The 20,122-nt window shown below is 36.7% G+C and overlaps 1 protein-coding gene across 5 annotated transcripts in view; it reads right to left on the bottom strand.

Moving 5' to 3' along the window:
- The window catches only part of LOC124428262 (discoidin domain-containing receptor 2-like), an 85,955-nt gene that overhangs the window by 44,421 nt on the left and 21,412 nt on the right, over positions 1 to 20,122 (bottom strand). Inside the window, exon 2 of one of the 5 annotated variants that reach the window (XM_046972156.1) lies at positions 11,035 to 11,138. The exons of the other annotated variants lie outside the window; for them this stretch is intronic. The gene's annotated coding sequence lies outside the window, so the exon portion shown is untranslated. The remainder of the gene's footprint in view (positions 1 to 11,034; positions 11,139 to 20,122) is intronic. 5 annotated transcript variants of the gene reach the window in all.

Below are 20,122 nucleotides of genomic sequence, written 5' to 3'. Positions count from 1 at the left end.
GAATCTTCGAGATGGAAAAAACAGAGAAGAAAGCAAAAAAGGAAAGGATGAGGAGGGAGATGTAGAAAAAGAGAATACAGGAAAGCAAAGAGAAAGAAAAAAAAAGAGAGAAAGAGAGAGAGAGAGAGAAACCGAAGAAGGCACAGGTCGGGGCTGTAGTATGCCCTGGGTAAGATTTTCGCACCCGGCGGTAAGCTCGTTAGCGAGAGATTGCGATCAATGACCGAAGACGAACGCGTGGACGCGGGAACAAGAAGGCTACGCTCGTGGGCCTGACGCTGGTGGGCCCAATGTTACTACAGTGGGGGCTAGCCGTTCCTTCACCAGCCAGTATCACGCCTTGCTCGTTAGTCCCAGCCTCTCGACTTTACCACCACTACCACGTATTCCACCTAACCTTCCTTTTCTCTCTTTCTCCTTCGCGAACACTTTCCTCTCTCCTTTTCCTCGGCCTCACTTAATACGTGTTATTCGATACCACCGTAGGTGGTTACGCTGGTAATTGCGTTCACACTTAAGCACCTCGTCCGATCGAATACTATAGCCACGTATTGCCTCTTTTTTTCTCGCGCCACCGAACATTCCCACTAAGTACACGTTACGCATTCTGCATGATGAAATCTTCCTTATATTTTTCTCTTTGCTAGAAAATATTTCAAAGCGAAAAGATCTCTGATCGATTCGTTTTTGATATAAAGATGACTTGAATTATACCTTTAGTCGTTCGTGTATATAATCGGTGACACACCTGACAATCGGTATGTTCCTTGAAGAAATAAGTTAACTCTTGAACCAGAACGTTCAAACGACCTTTTTACGTTTATGGGCAATAACCATTTTTAAGATTACTATCATATGAACTCAAATATAAGAGATAGTTTATGAAACGTCAAAAATATTTCTGGATATTGGTACGAGTGCTCTCGAATGCCTTTAGCTGCACACCGTTAAGAAATAATTTCTTTTAACGATCATCAGTCTCCGTATCCGCTTCGACGCGTATTATTATAGCGTGAAGATATAATCGGAAAGATAATTCTCCGATCGCGATAAGAGCGAGCAAGAAGACTAGAGTGGAGTTACGATTTCCGCTCTCGCTGCAAAAGTTAAAAGAACTAAAAGGATTCGTAGGAATAAACTCGTCCGAAGAGGATGCTGTGTAATCCCTATTCCAGCTTTTTGCCACTTTTATTTCCGGCATGAACGCTGGTCATCCTGTATATATATATATATATATATATATATATATATATATATATATATATATATATCAGTTAGAAAAAAAGCTTCATCGATACCACCGTACGAAAGTATCCATTCCGTTTAGACCAAGACCGTCATATTCTTCAATAATGTTTTTCTCTATGGGGTGAAGAGAGAGAAAGAGAGAGAGCACATCGCGAAATGATAAATAAAATATAGGCGAATGTAAGTATCCCGGAGAGTGGTCCAAAGGGAGTAGAAGTATAAAGGTCGTTCGGGTAACACCATCAGAAATTCAATTTGGCAGAGCAGGATGTGTCGTCGTGCACCTCCTCCGAAGATCTATGCAAATAGCAAAGGTAAAGCAAGCACACGTATATACTGAAGGGAAAAACAAGCGGCAAAAGTAGGGTTTCGTTCGGTACAGGAGTTTGCCATGCGATACCAATGTTTTACCAAACTAGTGGAAATGTATTCGTTGGTCGGTAGTTCTTGGCCTTTGGGGCTTTAAATCGAAAAACGTGATGCGGTTGGTTTTGAGATAGCCTCGTTCAGAAAATACGTGCTGGAACACAAGTAAGAATGCTATCTATCGTTCTCTTCGTAAGAAAAATACAAAGTGAACGTAAAGAAGTTTGAAATCGTTTTATAAAAACGCTCTAGAACCTTGCATTACCACATTCATAGTAGATACTTGAATCTAAGTATACACATTTATAATATCTAAGTATATATATATATACATAATTGATTTTCTTTCTTTCTTTCTTTCTTGTTTTTTTTTTTTCTTTTTTTTTTTACGATACCACGATGATCCGAGATAATAAATTTTAAAGAAAGAGTATTCCCATATCGTGCTTCTAATTCTTATTTTTTTCCGCATCCGTTGGTGAAGTCCTAAAGAAGATCCGAACGGAAGGTGGTGAATAACCTTAACCACGGCAAGCAAATACTACGTTGGGTCCAGCAAGAAACCGTTCACCCCACATGAAATTCACTCGACTGTAAGAATACCCTTAGGAAACTGACTGGATATCTACATAATCCAATATATATACCCAATACCCTGTGGCGGAGTACAGTTAGTGAATTCGTACGGATACCAATCGTCTGTTAATCCCGAACATCGCCTAACTTCATCCCGAACTACTTTTTTTTATTGCGTCTACGGGGAAATCTTCCCTCACGATTTGGTCCGCGAAGAAAGCAACGAGAAGACATCTGGTAAACGCTATACCACCTACTAGCAAGGAGTAGTAGTAGTTGATTGTAGTTACAGTAGTAGTCATAGTAAACAAAACCGTTCCAGCTCCAATTAGCGCTCGTTTACTTTGCGTTCTCCTTCCGCTCCTTCGAACACTTTCACCCCACAACCCACCCCAGTAATCACCTTCTCCCTTGATACCGCTTCTATTCTCTTACCCATCTCGATTAAAACTCACGAGGGATTCTTCCATCGATATTGCGTGTTCGCTTCACTTCTTCCTGCAGCATGGACTCGTATTTCTTTCTATTAATTCGTCGAACCATAAGAATTCGAAGTATGTTTTACGAATAAAATTGCACTTTCTATTTTCCTTCAATAGAGTCTTTTTTTGATTGAAGAATGAGCAATTGTTATAATTTAAACAATAGAAACGTTTAATTTAGACAATTCAAGTATAAAGTTTCATTGAGCGATAAACTTCGAATGTATGAGTCAGAGTTACAAACCTATGCATTTACATATTTTAAGGAAAGCTAATACAGCAAAACTTTTTTGTTACTATCTTTTTTTTTTTTTTTGTATTTGTAAAAAGATAGACTGAAGTTATTTTCCTAGAAAAGACTTCAGCAAAAGCGAAAACATTAGAGCTCGTGGAACGACTTGTTTTTGATAGGTACGGCAACTTTTTCGCATCCTTCCGGAAGAATCTTTCTTTAGAGGAGGTTGGTGGATCGATCGATAAAAGGAATCGTCGTTGGTTCCACGTCACATGCATCGCGAGACTCAGTCTAGGGAAAGAAATTTGAATGTAAATGCCTCGGTCTCGTCGCGGTGCTCGCATGTTTTCTCAGAGTAAACCGACGGGGAGCACGCAACAACGTCGAATGGAAATCACGGCCGGTCATTGCGGATTGCCGCAGAAATATAAGGGGCTATGTTGATGTTGGAAAACATTGGGATATGTATACACGTACACGAGAATATCTCAGCTCGTGTATGATTACAATAAACCTTCATGATCGTTGCTTAGAATAAAACCTAATGCATGTTAAAGAACATAATTCATTCAGCTTATAAGATATGCATGAAAGTTTTAATAATTTGAAATGAAATTTGAATGAGGTCGAGACATATTTGAAATTGTATTAATGATATTGATGATATTCATGAAAGTTTGGAAATTCATAAATAGTTGTATATCGATGTTATTATAAAAATGAAATTTCTTTTATTCCTTGTAATAAATATATAATTCTTTATATTCTGAACCTAATAATTATCAAAATTATTTTCTTTATATGTCACCGACTCGCTATCATCCATTAAATGTTACCTTACGTGATCCCATTAAGAAACAACAGTTCTACCGAAGCTTTCATGGAAGGACCAATTATATTCCTGATACAGGAGGAACAAGCCAAAAGGGTCTTCGTCGATCGAAGCTATTCGCGGAACGAAACCCCGAAGCGATTTCATTCTAGTCGAAAGAAACTCAGGGCGATGTTTAAGGGCTGGGATCGTTGGTTGGAGCGGCTTATCACCGAGTGGCACGAAATCCAAGGCACGACGTTTACGAAGGGTGTTCATAGGAGGTTAGGCTTTCCTTTCCTCGCTGCAACCCACACGTTTACCTCGAACTTCTTTCGAAGTAGTATCGATAGCCACAGATCGATAATGGATCCTCTTTGGTCCATTCCACGCGCATCTTTTGACACCCGATAAACGCGAGAAGAGTCGGCAGAGAAAAGAGAGCAGGACGAATTGAATGGATAGAAATCACTGGCATTGTCGAGTCCACGGTTGTACGAAGCGACGGAAAATGAGAGGGCTCTGAGGCACTCTGCTAGGAAAAGAAGAAAAATTCTTCTAGGTGATCGAAATCCTCGAAAGCCATGAGAAAACCGTCCAAAGCTTCTTCCTATTCGTCTTTTCTTACCAAGGAAGGGTCAAACTTCCCTTCTTTTCCCTTCGTCTGCTTCTCAATATAACGGACGGCTTGATGCGTTTCGACGTTCTACCAAATCCTCGAAAAAATATCTTCGCCGGTATTTATTTCAGTTCTTTTTTCTTCTTTCTTTTTTCTCTTCCCTTATTTTTTATTTTTATTCTGCTCTGAAAACGAATGCTTGCAAGCATGGAATCACAAAATTCTATAGAAGACTTTCAATAGCATTGAAGGCAGTGTTAAAGAAACAATCATTCCTCAATCAATTGTCATATGTATTTCTCTTTAAATTCTTATCTTTTTCTCGGGTCTAATCTTACAAGAATTTAATGATATTATTTTTGTTTTTATTCTTTTCTCTATGAGTGATCGCTTGAGAATCAATTTGTCATGTCCTTGATATGAAGATATAATAAAAATATGAAGATGAAGAATGAATGAGAGAGAGAGAGAGAGAGAGAGAGAGAGAGAGAGAGAGAAAGAGAGAGAGAGACAAGATAGATAGAGATAGTTCGCAGATATAAAGGGAGGTACGTTCGAGATATTATACGTGGGATCCATGTAGAAGGGTAAAATGATTTATAAACGTGCTAGAATCATTGCGAATACCTTCCAATGTTCTCATAACTGATACTCGTAACTTCCAATTAGGAGTCTGAGTTTCAACACGTATCCCTCGACTTTTACCCTAAATGGAAAGATTAGAATCGCCTAAGACTTCGGTTATAATTCTTGAATCTCGTATCGGTGAAAAAGGAACACGTCGTGAATTTTTTTTTTTTTTTTTTCTATCACGTCAAATTTTCTTTGGAATTTTCTCAAGAAGAGGAGAAAAGAGGCGACGTGCCGTTGCAATAGGTGCCACCTGTCGACGTCGAGGAATATGGAAGAATTCAAAATGGAAGTTTTGGACTCCTTCACGTTATCTTGAGATAGAAAATAGTCTTCCTTTCTTGGTTGATGCTTCGTCCTCCGTGTGTCCCACCTTGTACTCTATCGGTGATTCCACAAGAAGCACGGATAGCTTCGCGAACGAAGGAAAACAGTTCCAGACATCTGTTGCTTGATTTTATCTCTCTGTTTCTCTCTCTCTCTCTCTCTCTCTCTTTCTTCTTGTATATCGCTTGTATTAGTACGTAGTCGTTTGTGTAGGACATAGTTATTTGCATAATTATTATCTTGCTCCGTCCATCGAAAATGGATGTCCTGGCTCGGATCGAACATCGTCTGGACTAACATCAAGAATTTCTTTTAAACGAATTAGTTCAACAAGCACATCCACGCATTTTGATTGCGTTTTTCTTACTTTTCCAATTTTCGATGCACTACTTGTTCTTCGAAAAGTCCTCTCACTCGGACTATAATAAACTGCATTCTCTTATTTCTCTCTTCTAGTTACTCGCTATGATCCGCAGAAGCCAAAGGAACTCTTCCAAAGAAAAAAGATAGGACAGATCTTTTATCGCGCTCTTACTCGGAACTCCTACGAAGAATTCTTATTACGTGAAAAGAGAGAGAGAGAGAGAGAGAGAGAGAGAGAGAGAAAAGAGAAAGAGAGAGAGAGAGAGAGAAAGGAACGAAGAATCAAAGAAATCTCATTACCTCTGTCGGGTGGGTTTGGAAAGGGGGAGGTTAAGGGTGTAGAATTGCGTTGACGAAAAGTTCGAAGGAAAAGTAGTAAGGTGTTAAAGGTTCGCGCTAAAGAAAGGAAAAGAGAAAAAGAAAGGAGACAAAGTCCGCTCATACATAGCTGAGCTCGAGTACACGAGGACAGGAAACAAAACTCAATTTTCTCCCGCAGATAATAAAAAAGAAAGCGTTACGAGGGCTAAAGGAAACGTCTGCTTCGAGAGAGAATCGGGTTTTCCGTCAGTCGCAATCTTCCCATTTCCCTCACTCCTTTCCTCGCCTATCCCCACCCCCCACCAGCTCGTTTTTCTCCTAGCACACCGAACGAACGCACTACTTTACTCGTGTTACCTCGTTAATTTACTCTTTCCGAATGCACTTTACCGGAATTAAACAAAATTACGGCCACTGAGCCTACTTTCCCGATCGTAATGATGGCCCAAGTAATACTCTTTACGAATTCCCATTCGTGAGAGAATTGATACCGCACTTTTATGCTCCTCACGAATTATTGGAAGACTCGTTAAGCCAATCTAGAGCTTTATATTGCACTATCTACGGTTCGGTTATTTCTTTTTTTCTTTCTCTTATTTCTTTCTTTTTTTTTTCCTTTTTTCTTTTTTTCTTTATTTTTTGTTTTTTGTTTTTTTTTTTTTCTATCGAACTCTTAAAAGTAAATGGTCGAATAAAATAATTAAAATCACTTTCATCGTTTTTAATTTAAAAGTAATTCTTATCATCGATATCGAAGCTCTATTATCAAAGATATTATTCAATGGAAAATCATTACAATGGTATTGTATTATTATATTGTTCTGTATAAAATATGATTCCATATAACATGCTGAAATAAATTACAATGCGATAGAAAAGAAAAAAAGAGAGAGAAAAAAAAAGGAGAAACATAATTTAGGATGTCAAGCGAAGAACAAAGATGTCTTTTTCATTTCGTCGAAGGATAGAGAAAAGGGAAAGAGAAGCGCGTTTCACGAGAGGGAAAACGAGATTACATTAAATTCACGTGTACCATGTAAAAAAGATTAATGATCCCACGATTCGTATCGCCGTTGTCTATGCACGTCGCGTCGTTCATTCGTCACCGAGCTCTCACAGATCGACCCTTTGCGTTCCTTTCGTTCTGAAAGCTGGTTATTTATTACCCCAAAAAGCATCACGCGCATACCTATATATGAGCCCAACTATGTATTGCATTCTTTTCTTCGGGTGTAACTCGCGAACGTCAAAGCAAATAAAAGAGTTCATATAAATGTGCATCCTGTAGCGCGCATACAATTCCGAAACCTCCCGCATATTGCCTGGGTTATCTAAAATTAGGACCTTAAAAGACTCCTTCCTTTTTTGATTTATGAAAAAGTATTTTATGAGGAACGCTATTTTACGATTTGCTTAAAAAACAAAAACAAGAAAAAAACGAAAAACGAAAAGGAAGGAATAAAATGAAGAAAGAAGAAGAAGAAGAAGAAGAAAAAAGAAATCTCAATTCCAGTACTTTCGAATGTCAAAAAATAAGGAACGTTTATTAGTCTTAATGACTATTATCGCAAACTGATTATGGGAATGTAAATCTCTTGATTATAACTGCACTTTATAATTATCGTTAATTCTACCATAATTTAATGTGGCGATACATACCATAAAATCCATAAAAAGATTCACTCGATATTATCGAATTATTTTTCTTTTTTTTTTTCTTTTTTTTTTTTTCTTCTTTTCTTTTCACTGGCACCAACGTCGATTATATCGCCGAGAACCGAGCTCGATTCGATATCTACATGTGTATGTACATTTATACGTGTGTGCACGAAGCCATACAAGAGGATAATTATGCTAAGTGGCTGCATAATCGTACTGCAACGGGAGTAACGAGCATCGTCGTGTGAAGCTACATACGCCCACTCCATCGTATGAAACGGTAGGCAAAGCTGTGACTAGGAACGATTTTTGCAGGCTCGCATGGCAGCTCGATAAAGGGCAAAGGGCTCGATTTAAGCGAGAAATCTTGACGCACGAACGCGCATTGAGATTGAACGCTGCTCGAAGCTACGTCGATCCGATTAGTATCCTTACTTCTATAGTTCTATAATAACTGGAGCAATGACTATGAAATGAATAAATATACGTCACTTTATATCTAATGACGTATAAGGAATATTATATTATTTAATTTTATTTTTTATTAATTTATTTATTTATTTATTTTCTTTTTTTCTTTTTTGATCAATCAATCATCTGAAGAGGAAAATTTGTAAAAAGATTTAAAAATTATCGATAGGGAATTTTTGACTTACTCTCTTTCTCTCTCTCTCTCTCTCTCTCTCTCTCTCTCTCTCATTTTCTCTCTATTTTCCTCTCTCATATTATCAAATATATTTCAATAGATAATCACGTGTTTTCAAGTTCAGGAATATGTCATATCTATATCGGTGACGTTGACATGCTATTTCGAACGAGGGGATGCATATTCCATTTATAAATGACCTTGAATCTCGATACGTTTCGATGCTCTGAACACGTTATCCGCATCGCTCGATAATCATTTACGCTTGGCGATCAAAAAACAGATAAAATTGAAGCATAGCCTGTACGAGTCTCATCATACATATACCGGTAAAACAATGTAATTAGCATTCAAGCAAAACACGTTTCACATAGTTTATTCAATGAAACATATATCTAAAGACTAAGCTAGTAATAAAATCGAAATAGACAGTACCATTAATAATAATATAATCGGGACGAGATATAAAGCATACACGAAATCGGATTTTGTAATCATTTATACCATATTTCCAATGGATAATTCAGAGACATATTCATAATTTTAGTATTTATAAAATACAATATTTACATTTAAAATTAAATCGGATAATAAGAAATAATTAAATAATAAAATTTACGTCTTGTCATACATTAGGGAAGAAAAAAAAACCATATTACATTATGTACCGAGTCAAGTTGAATTTAGTTTGGTGAAAGTATTTTAAGGTCCACTACTTCCTGTCCCATAATGTCAGCGCGTCTTGTCATCAACAGACTCTCGACAAGCTTGGAATACGTGAGTATTAACATATGCATAGAAGTAGTTGGAAATGCCTTGTCGTTTCGGGTAGGTAGAAACACTGGAAGCAAGGGTTGGAAAAAGGGGTTAGAGGGGGGTTTGAAGAGGATGAACGATACATCGCCGAAAGACGGAAATCCACGGGAGCGAAGCGAGGTGCGGAGTAGCGATAGAAGTGTGTGGACTGAGACGGATGAGAAGAGAGCAGAGATAGGGAAGAAGGGATAAGGAAGGATGGAACTGAGGAGGGAGAGAGGGAGAGAGAGAGAGAGAGAGATAGCGAGTAGGATAGAAAGATCTAGGACCGAAACTTGGATGTAATTACTCCCGTCTACCGTGTAAACTCTCGTCTTGTCATAGCTATCTACCCTGCCGAGTTCAGCCGCGCCAACAGGCTCGAAATTACTCCTGCTTCCTTCTGCCGACTAATCAGCCACAGGGCTTCTACGATAAAACAAGAATCCTGTTAACCAGTAAGGTAGCGCGCTACTCGTATCGCGCCAAGTCCTGGACTTAATACACTATGTCCATTAAGAAAAGTATTAATTATCGAAAATCGGTGATTACTTTAGAAAAATTAATTAACGAAACTTTCAATAGTTTTCTACTTGACAATAGCAATTGTAAATTAAATTTAAGATATATTTCGTGATAGATCTCAGATGGCACCAGAATATATCCTATGTTTATCATTTTATTTTATTTTTTTTTTTTTTTCTTTTTTTTTTTTTTTGTTCATAGATATATTTTTCATAAAGAATATTCGGTATTCGGTTGCGGGACGAGGAGAGATGATTACACCTTCGTTCCATCGATCAAGTCGCGCGGCTAACGCAGGTGTATAAAGCAGAAATATATAAGCGGGAGAATAGCTTCGTTGATCGATGAGTCAGCATGCAGGTAAGAGAGAGAAAGAGAGAGTGAGTGAGAGAGTGAGAGAAAGCATACAGAGGAAATGCAAGAGAGAGAGTGTACAAGAGAAATAGAGATAGAGATACATAGGTTGAGAAGGGGGGGGAGGGTTCAGAGACACACCCGAAACACGTCTATATTTTAACGGGAAGCTTGACGGAGCGTTAAAACGATCCGTCAACGCGCCTCCCCGCGTGAGTATTAATTACAAAACAATGGACATCGTGCACGGCGATCCATTGCGGAATGCGCGCGAAGCGTAATCGACGAAAGGGCCGGTCGTACTGTAGGATTAACTCCGGAGCACAAGCTCGAGCACCCTACATTTGAGAGCCCTTTATGGATTTTCACGATTTCCCTTTTATATATCGGATTTGTCTTATTCTCGAGTAAAATAGATTTACTTTGATGAACCATAAAGATTTCGATTCTTTTAATAATGACAAATGTTTTTATTCAATTTGTCATATAAATTTCTGTTATTTATAAAAAAAAAAAAAAAAAAAAAAAGAGGAAGAAGAAAAGATCAAAAAGAAAAGAAATTAAAATGTATTAACTAATGCAGAGGAAAAAATATTCCTATTTTATATCGATTCGTTAAAGGTACGGAAATAAATTATTATTTAATGATCATTTTTTTTTTCTTTTTTTTTTTTTTTTTTTTATTATACAGAACATTGCAGAAGAATCGTTAAAGGAATCGTGCTATGAAAGCTTTTTTTACCCCACTCTCAGGATAGGAGATTTCACAGCAAATGCTGGAGGATTATCGGTATATATCACTGGCTCGTAGTAAACTCCAATTTAGCGAGAGGCGATGGCAAACAATTAAAACGATTGCTACGTATGAACGCGTATATGTGTATACGTGTACGTGTATGTATGTATGTATGTATGTGTACTCGTTTGCGTGTATACTATGTATAGATATAAAATGAACGATGAAGCGGAACATCTGCGGAATAGCCTTTGGAATATCACCACATCGCGGAACTAATAACATCGAGTACCGATAAACGAGAGTTACGACATCTGGTTAACATTCCTCGGGCGATTTACCTCACCCGCGGTTATGTTCTTCCTTCGTCAATCTGTTCTGGCACGGGATCAAGATGCTGCGTGGACCGAAGTGTAAGTTGTCGCACTTTAAGCACGTCCATGTTCTATAAAACGATCCGAGTGTTAAGAAAACTATAACATAGCAGCTTTTAAAGATATATGATAGTTTATGTTAAAAATATTTTTAACTAAAATGATCCACTTCACTTTTCACATTCTATCGTATATGTGTATATATATATATATATATATATATATATATATATATATATATATATAATATAATATATCTTTTTATCAATGAACGTACCTAAAGCACTATCGTACTTATTATTTAAAGTAAAAAAGTATTAAAAAAGCATTGGATCATAAAGATTGAAGGGTTGAGTTAAAAGGATGGGACGTTATAAATAGTCAATTTTTGCACTAAAAGAGGTAAAATAAATGAAGGTAGAGGTTTATTGGTCCACAAGATGAAGAAGAGAGAGAAAGAGAGAGAGAGAGAGAGAGAGAGAGAGAGAGAGAGTGAGAGAGCTAGTTCGTTAAATCGATCAAAAAGATGATTTCCACGAGAGGCGATAAAAGCGATGGATAGTTATAGTCTCATATAGAAGCGAACACGATTAACGTTGGATTAAGTCGAACGTCATTTCCATACTTTATGCTTTCCCAAACGAACGAGGAAAGGCCCATCCGATTCGAGAACAGGCTCGTTCAAAGAAAACGCTTTAGTTAGGAAAAGTGAAGTGGGATGAGAATGAGTGGTAAAATATAATAATAGAGGTAGGGCATTCGTTTTACAAGCATAAAAACATTCAATCCTTTTCACTTACCAATTTGTTCCTTTTGTCTTCACTTAGATGATGTTCAAAATTTTTCTCAAAAGTTTTTAATTCTATGGATTACGTTAAGAAATTCTAAAGATATGGAAAGAAATGAATAAATCATTGTTCTTGGATTTTTGATTCGACGATGCCTTTGGAATTGAACAATATGTACTTCAGTTAATGACATGATTTTCATCCTATGACAAAGAAGATAGATCTTTGATTTTAAATAATAAATATTATTATTCATTTTTAAACAATTAGAGTGAGAAAAAAAAATTATGATCAATCACAATATGAACTGATCTACATATACTCACGAACTTTACGCATATTTTCTTTTTCTCATTTCTTTTTTTTTCTTTTTTCTTTTTTTTTTTTTGTCGTCTTTTTTGCTTATTTAAATTTGTAATATAACCATCGAATCAATCGTACAATTTAACTCATTTTTCAAGTAACTTTAGTAGCTACTAAAACTCGTTAGCTGCGCTTCAAGTTAAACTAACATTTTCACCAGTTACGATTACATCAACATCCAAACTCATAGTAAAGAAGGAAGTAGAGAACGAGAGTTCGTAAGTTCTTCGTTTCTTATCTCCATCTAAATAGGAATCATCAGGTATACCGAACAAAACTAAATGAAGGAAAAAAGAAAAAATAAAAAAAAGGAAAAGAAAACAAATGATCAACAAGCTTGAGGGGAGAGAGGGGGAGAGAGAGAGAGAGAGAGAGAGAGAAAAGAAAAGGTGATTAAATTGTAAGCAGAAAAGGTCGGGAGTTCACGTGACGAGTAAACGAAACGTTGTCAGCGAGCGAAACAGAGAAAGAGAAATTCGTAGGAATCGGATTGGTTAGAAACGGACGAGATATCCTTCCCTAGACTCACGTAGTGCGGTCATTTATTTCCCTAGGGTAAGCCGAGTTCGTACAGTGTACGCTCTTAACGAGATTATTGTCGCCTCGACGTGGATGCTCTGAGCTACCCGTCGATATGCCAATCACGATTTCGAGCTATGTACCGGTTGAACCTTTCTATATTTCTCTTTATCACTCTCTCTCTCTCCCTCTGCCTCTCTCTGCCTCTCTCTCCCTCTCTCTCCTTCTCTCTGCATCTCTCTTTTTTCCTCCCGCGAATGAATGAGTTTTTTTGAGTAGAAGGGAAAGAAGAACTTTCGTAATTTCTTTTTACTTTCTTTTTTCCCCTAGGACGATCTTTGAAACATTTCGTGAGCATCTTCTTCAAGACTAGTAAGAGAGTCTGGCGAGAAAGAGAGAGAGAGAGAGAGAGAGAGAGAGAAAGAAAGAAAGAGAAAATCGTGCTACGCACCGGACAGAGGCAACATTAAGGCCAATTGTGGCCCCAACGTGAGAAACGGGGCCCGCTCGCGCCTTCGTGTCCATGCGAGAGATTTCAATTACGCCTCGTTATACCGACAGATGGATATAATGGTCCTTCTAACATCGCCGACAGTCGCCTCTCGTTCCGTAGAAAGAGACGCCTACGCGATGAGACAGAGAGAGAGAGAGAGAGAGAGAGAGAGTTTATTGTAACAGGAGCTAGGGTATGTTGATACAAATAATATGATTAGAATAATTGAAATTAAATATCAGATAACATGCAATAAGATACGTATACTTGTTCGATTAGTCAGCATATAATTAAATTGAAAATTTATACGTACTGTTAACTTAAATTAATTTACAATCAGACTTATCTTACTTGCGATGTAGAAAAAAAAAAGACAAAAAAAGGGAAAAAAAACCAAATGATAAAATCAATCATTTTAAGATCTAAGTTCGATAATTCTATCACAAACGTAAATAAATCTATCAGATAAAATAATAAATATTTTTCAGATCTTCGCATCGTATCTATACTTGTTATATTTGTTTCTATTAATTTCATTCATATTCGAATGATTAAATCGCGAATTTTATCAATGAGTTGAAGAGAGTTAGATCAGTATAGAGAAGAAGAAGAAGAAGAAGAAGATGATGAAGAAGAAGAAGAAGAAAGAAAGAAAGGAAGAAAGAGAGAAAGAAAAAAAAATATTACAGAGAAAGGGAGGTCCATGTTATAATGTACCTTCGACGCGAACGAAATCGCAAAATATGAGTTTGCTTGGGAGGCGTTCGTCGTCCTCCTCGGAGCGTGCAACGAAATATAAATCGCAAACAGAACGGGGGAAAGCTACAGGTTGAAGCGTCCATAGTTGAGGACGAGAGACGAGAAGGAGGAACGCGATGAAGGTAGGAATGAAAATAAACTTGGCTTCCTCGCTGCGTTATCACTATAACTCCGCTTTCGGGAAAAGGTTTCTTCTTCCTTCTTCTTCTGCTTCTCTCTCTTTTTTTCCCCTCCCTTTTTTTCTTTCCTTCTTCCTTTTCTTCTTTTTTTTTCTATTTTTCTTTTTTTTTCCTTTACTCTCTTCCTCCATCTACTCGTACTACCTTCTTACCTCACCCCCTTCATCTTTATATCAATCTACGTGCTTCATACCGCGAACGTAAAAATTTACCGCCTTCCAATTCCCTCTTTTTACTCAGAAGCTAGCTAGATTCTTGGTACAAGAGAAAATGAAATGGAGTTCTCTTTTGAACGATTGTGGTATATTGGATACGTATAAGAGATAAAGAACATTTCTCTTGATGGTGGTTTATGTCTTCTTCTGAAAATCTCTGTTGATTGTATCAAATAAATATTTAATCTTTTCTACGAATTAACTTTTTTTTTTTTTTTGATTTAAGATATTTTATTATTATTTGATATTCATATTATCCACTTGTCGTTGATACAAAATTATCGTTTTATTATCATCAATTTATATTTTGTCTTTGTCTATTTTCTCAACTTCATGATATTTTTAATTTATTTTTAACGTGATATACTTCGTAGAAAGACCCTTTTATATCTATTTTTATGTGAAATAAAGGAGAAATGAAAGTTATTAATCGAAGTTGGATGGTGCTAGCCGACCTGTAGACGTCTCGCGATAAAGGAATTTTCCCGCGAGGTTCCCTGTCCTACGTCGACTTCCCGCTTCGAAAGTCGACTACTCGATTTTGCGAGCGTGCGAATCGACAAATCGAATTTTCGATGTTTGTTCGACGAGGCTGCCTCAAGCATCGTACCTCCGTGTGCACAGAAATTCCCTTGATACGACTTGCCTCTCCAAGCCAACTTGCGCTCTCCCTCTCTCTCTCTCTCTCTCTCTCTCTCTCTCTCTCTCTCTCTCTCTTTATCTTTCTCTTTCTCTTTCTCTTTCTTGTTGTACGCGTATAGGTAAACGTATTTCTCGACATTCGAACGGTAACGTGAGAAAGAGAACGCTATTCGATTGAATTTACAAAACGAAAAGACCAAAAATTCCTATCGCCTCATACAAACGATATTTCTATTGATAAAAAAGAACAAATCGTATTCAGTTTATCAGAAGATCAAATAATCTATTTATATATATATATATATATATATATATATATAAACTTTTGAAATATTAGAAATAAGGCAAATAAATGATTCTTTTTTATAGTTAATATCATTCGTATTCATTTATATTTGGCTATGCGTATTATTTGTTCGTTCATTAGACATATCTATCCCTCAAAGAAGGGAATAGAATAGTTAGGGAAAATCATGGCAAAGCGTTTTATTGTTTGATCGATAATCCCATAGGACCCGGTTAATTCTACTTGGAAGTCGTCGAAGGTAAAATGTAAGTTCCCTCGCGCCACGGCGACTTATCCAAAGACGGGATCGATATCGGGTCGTCGATATCGACCTGCCGTACGTGTGTACTTCGAGACTGCACCCATGAGGCACTAGCTCGGTCACGCCCTCAGAAGTTAAAGTACCTTCAAACAAACTAGAAATGATTGAAATTTACGAACATATTTATTTGTTTCGATGGAAGCTACGTTTTGTTACATGATAAAAGAATAAACTGAACAATTAAAGAATATGACAAGGAATATAACAAAAAAGAAACTCTTATCTAATCCAATAATGATAATGAATAATGAATAATGAATAATGAATAATGAATAATGAATAATTCCTTTTCAAACGTCACTTATCTATTTCAATTATAGACATTTTTTCCTGAGTAATACGTCAATGAAAGCAAATTGTACTAATGATTTCCATTCGACGCGATCGAAAATCTGTCTGCCGTAGTGATTAAAGTTTCATTTTGCCATCTTCCACACAATCAATGTCAGGTTCAACGAACCAATATTTAATCACCAGAAATGCTACCCACCTTGACGGTCGATATCCTGGAAATCAATAATTCAGACATCTCTCGACTTATCGTTACCTTCTCGCGTCAACTTGACGAATCAGACGAGTCACGCTTTTTAACCATCGATCTTAACGATCAACAGCCTTCTAGGAGTTCATGTTATATGTAAGAAATAAATCTGATGATCAACTTTATATCGGATAATTTTGTTAGTATATAATCATTTTCGGAAAACGTCTAAACTACTTATTTCTTGATCTTGAAGAATATTAACGAACTAATAAATATAATCAAAAAAGAGATGAAGAAGCGTGATATTGAATTCTTTTTAAACTTCATATCCGTACTTTATTTTTAAGAGTTGTCTTTCTTCTTTTTTATTTTTTTTATTTTTTTTTTTTCAGTGACCTATCAAAAGTCAAGGCACCAACCAACGACGAAGATCTTCGCACGTGACCAGCATTTATCCGTTCACTTTTTCGTCAACCAAGGCCAATTTTCCAAAGTCCACAAGACATTAATCATGAAAGCGTCGGAGCTAATAACCCAACGGTGTCATTGTATCGGAGAGAGACAGAAGAAAAGCTAAGGGGGTGAGATGAAGAAGTAGATAAAGAAGAAAAGAAATAGAAAATAAAAGGCATAGTCACGTCTGGGAAATGCCAAAGGAATTTACTGGACGTTCCATGCCCGTATCATTCTTCCAGTTGTGTTAATCAAAAAGTCTCATAAAGCCACGACGAACGGCCATGTTCGCAATGTTTTACGATGCCGTTGCAACGACTAACCTAACGAAACTTCTTTCGGCGAACTTTATATAGCTATATATTTATATAGTAGGTGCGTTTGTTTCTAACGTTATTAATCGATTTGTTTCACACGGGCCTTCAAATTAATAGTAATTATCTACAAGTTACGTTCAACGCTTAATAAAAACCTAGTGGGTGTTTTCATAGTCAGATATTATTTATGGTCTGTTCTAAAAGAAAAAGAAAAAAAAAAGAAAAAAGAAAAGAATAATAAGTTAACTTATTATTATCGATACATTAAAATTATATTTGCGTTATCCCATCACGGTATATTATGCATTAACATTAAAATAATGATAAAGAAAACATGAAACGGTTTGTTGGTAGAGAGCGTATATTTCTCAACAAGACGAGCCTTGAAACATTCTTTGATGGCCCTTCGAAGTCAATGAGCGCGTCGAAGATCATATTATGCTGGAGAGTCGAATTTCAGCCGCATTGCACACATGCACGTGAGGAGCAACGTCGTCTCGATTATTCCGCCTCGTTCTCAAAATCCTTCGAGAAAGTACTCGATCGTCTTGATAGATTCGATTTACTTTTGAGAAATCGAGAAGGTTGGCCCGGAGTCTATCACGTTTCGTAAATAAATTTATGCAGAAATGAATGAAGATCAATAATTGTTATTATATACTTCAATGGTTAATTTTTTAATTGATATTTTTGTTCGCACATTATAATGATATAATTATACGATGAAACAACTATTGTTTGTGTTTATATTAAATCTGACATTTGATTATTGAATTTTCATTCTTGAAAGAATAAACTGGCATGCTGATCAGAAACGTATACAGGTAACGGAATCGTACATATAGTCGTTCAAGTTTGTTTCTCTGCATCGAACAATTTTATGAACCACACTGGCTGGCACTCCTCGAATCGTCGAAGAATCGACGACGGCGCCGAGATTCGTGATTCAAATGCGGAAGAATACATCTCGAGAAAGTGCGCGCTCGAGCGAACGGACGAGTAGGTATACACACATTTGCGCTTAGCTGAATCAATCCGATCGTAAATAACATACTCCACTCGTAAAGCCATCCGTACTGGTCAGTAAAATCTCTCTACTCTTTCTCCCTTTTCTCTATCGCTTTTTGCGAACCTTTTTAAGTACATTTTAGACTGATAAATGTGCCGGTCGATCGATGTAAATAAAAAGCAATAAACGATAAATTACGAACAAGCCGCTCTTTAATGTCGACGCTGTTTCATACTTCGCGATAACGTTCCCGTTCGAAAAGTCAGAAGCATTAGCTTCTCTTTAATCTACGTATATTAATGGACGGCACCAAGCGAATACTCAAACATTACGATACATCTCCTCGAAATTTTCTCTTTCGGATCGAATAGAAAAAAAAAAAAATCACGCGTTATCTTCCTGTAAGATAATTACGATAAAATTATGATTATTGATTTTTCTAAGATAATTTAAGGGATAAAGGATAAAATCTATGTTTCTAAAAACAAAATGACATATTATTCTCTAGTTTCTCAGTTATGAAAAATATTTTTTATACTTTCTACGACGTAACAAACGGACTCGAATGACTTTTCATTAAAGCCACGAATCGTACTGAAACTTTTGAATTTTCTGAATATAAATATGACGTGGCTCACTAGCCCGTGAATTTTCGAATCGAGCTCGCATTTCTTTTGCGTCGCAAGCAAGAATAAATATGGCGGATCTTTCAAACAGCCGACTTTCATATGCTTCACATTTTTCTTTCTTTTTCCTCTTCTTTCTCTCTCTCTCGACATTTTTCTGATTGCGGAGCAACTCGTCGGCGGTGTTCGGTTTCTGATTATTGGAAATCGATCCATGGCACGTCGTTAAGGGCACGCTTGTATCGTTGGATCTGTTCGTGAAAGTGGAGGGAGAAACAGAGAGAGAAATAGAGAGAGAGGGGATATATATATATATATATATATATATATATATATAGAGAGAGAGAGAGAGAGTAATAAAACTTGAGTGAACACACTATCAGCACTTGTCGCATCAACTCGGTTAAAACCTTCTGGCTAAAAGAATTGTACTCCCTTTACCCGTTATTTGTACTAAATGAATAATGGTCTCCGACGTATCATTGGTTATAATGGTTAAATACATAGAAATAAAATACAAACAAATATTTACTTTTAATACGATGAGCGTAGTGCAAATAGCCATTAAATATAATTCTGTTTCCGCGAAGGATCATTATTTAGAACGAAATGGTTAACATGAGTTAAAGAGAGATAAAGCTGGAGAGAAGAGAAACGCGAAAGGCCATTTCCATTATGTGCACGAAACATATGGGCACGATACACTATCCTAGACAGAGCCCGGTTGAATGAAGTCGTTTCGACTTGGCTGGGAAAGCGTGCTTGCACAAGCATCGATAAACAAACGTTTGACTCTTGTCGTTCGTGACATGAAACCGCGACTGTTTTGTTGACATTCTTCGTATCCCTTGTTTTGTTGAATATCAAACATAACAAGTAGCAATGTTTCATATTTGCAAAAATGATTCAGACTACGATAGAAAAATTGAAAGATATTCATCTTTCTTTTTTCTTTTTTTCTTTTTTACTTTTCTTTTTTTTTTTTTACATTCTTATCATTGACTTTGATCAATTTTTTATTCGTACCTTTGACAAAAACAGAATTGACTTCAAAATAAATTGACGCAGGTACCTGTCCTTAATTAAAAACAAGAACTAATTGACGTATCAATGTAGTTTGTCTAGCTCCTTTACCTAACTTCTTTCCTGTTAGTGATCACGAGTAATCCTCGATAGCAGTGTTCGCTTTCCGATTATTGGAAATCGATCCTGGGTATACGGAACCGGTCGAGGGTACGCTCGAACGACTCCGTGGCTACGTTTACAGTCTAACTTGGCCCCCAGACGCACGCGAGCGATCGTCTGAACCATCCCCTTGCCGAACCCAACTGATGAATATCTTGCGATCGGTCGTTCACATTTAAATATTACTGTGATAGCCCTGAAACTCCGATTATTTCAATTTTGAATGTTAACGAGCTAGTTAATAATTTTATCAATTAATATGTCTACTTGGGAGACATTTAAAGAATACATTATTAAAATTCTATTATCATTTCATCAGACTCCAGAATCATTTGATTATCATATCAATAAATTAATTCTTCAAAATCAGGAAGTTCAAATTCGTCAACGTCAACGTCACTTGGTTGAAGTAAGA

This window comes from Vespa crabro, chromosome 11, assembly GCF_910589235.1.
Source record: "Vespa crabro chromosome 11, iyVesCrab1.2, whole genome shotgun sequence".
Lineage (NCBI taxonomy): Eukaryota > Metazoa > Arthropoda > Insecta > Hymenoptera > Vespidae > Vespa > Vespa crabro.
Note: the sequence above shows the minus strand (reverse complement) of the source record. Positions and strands in the feature narration are given on the sequence as shown.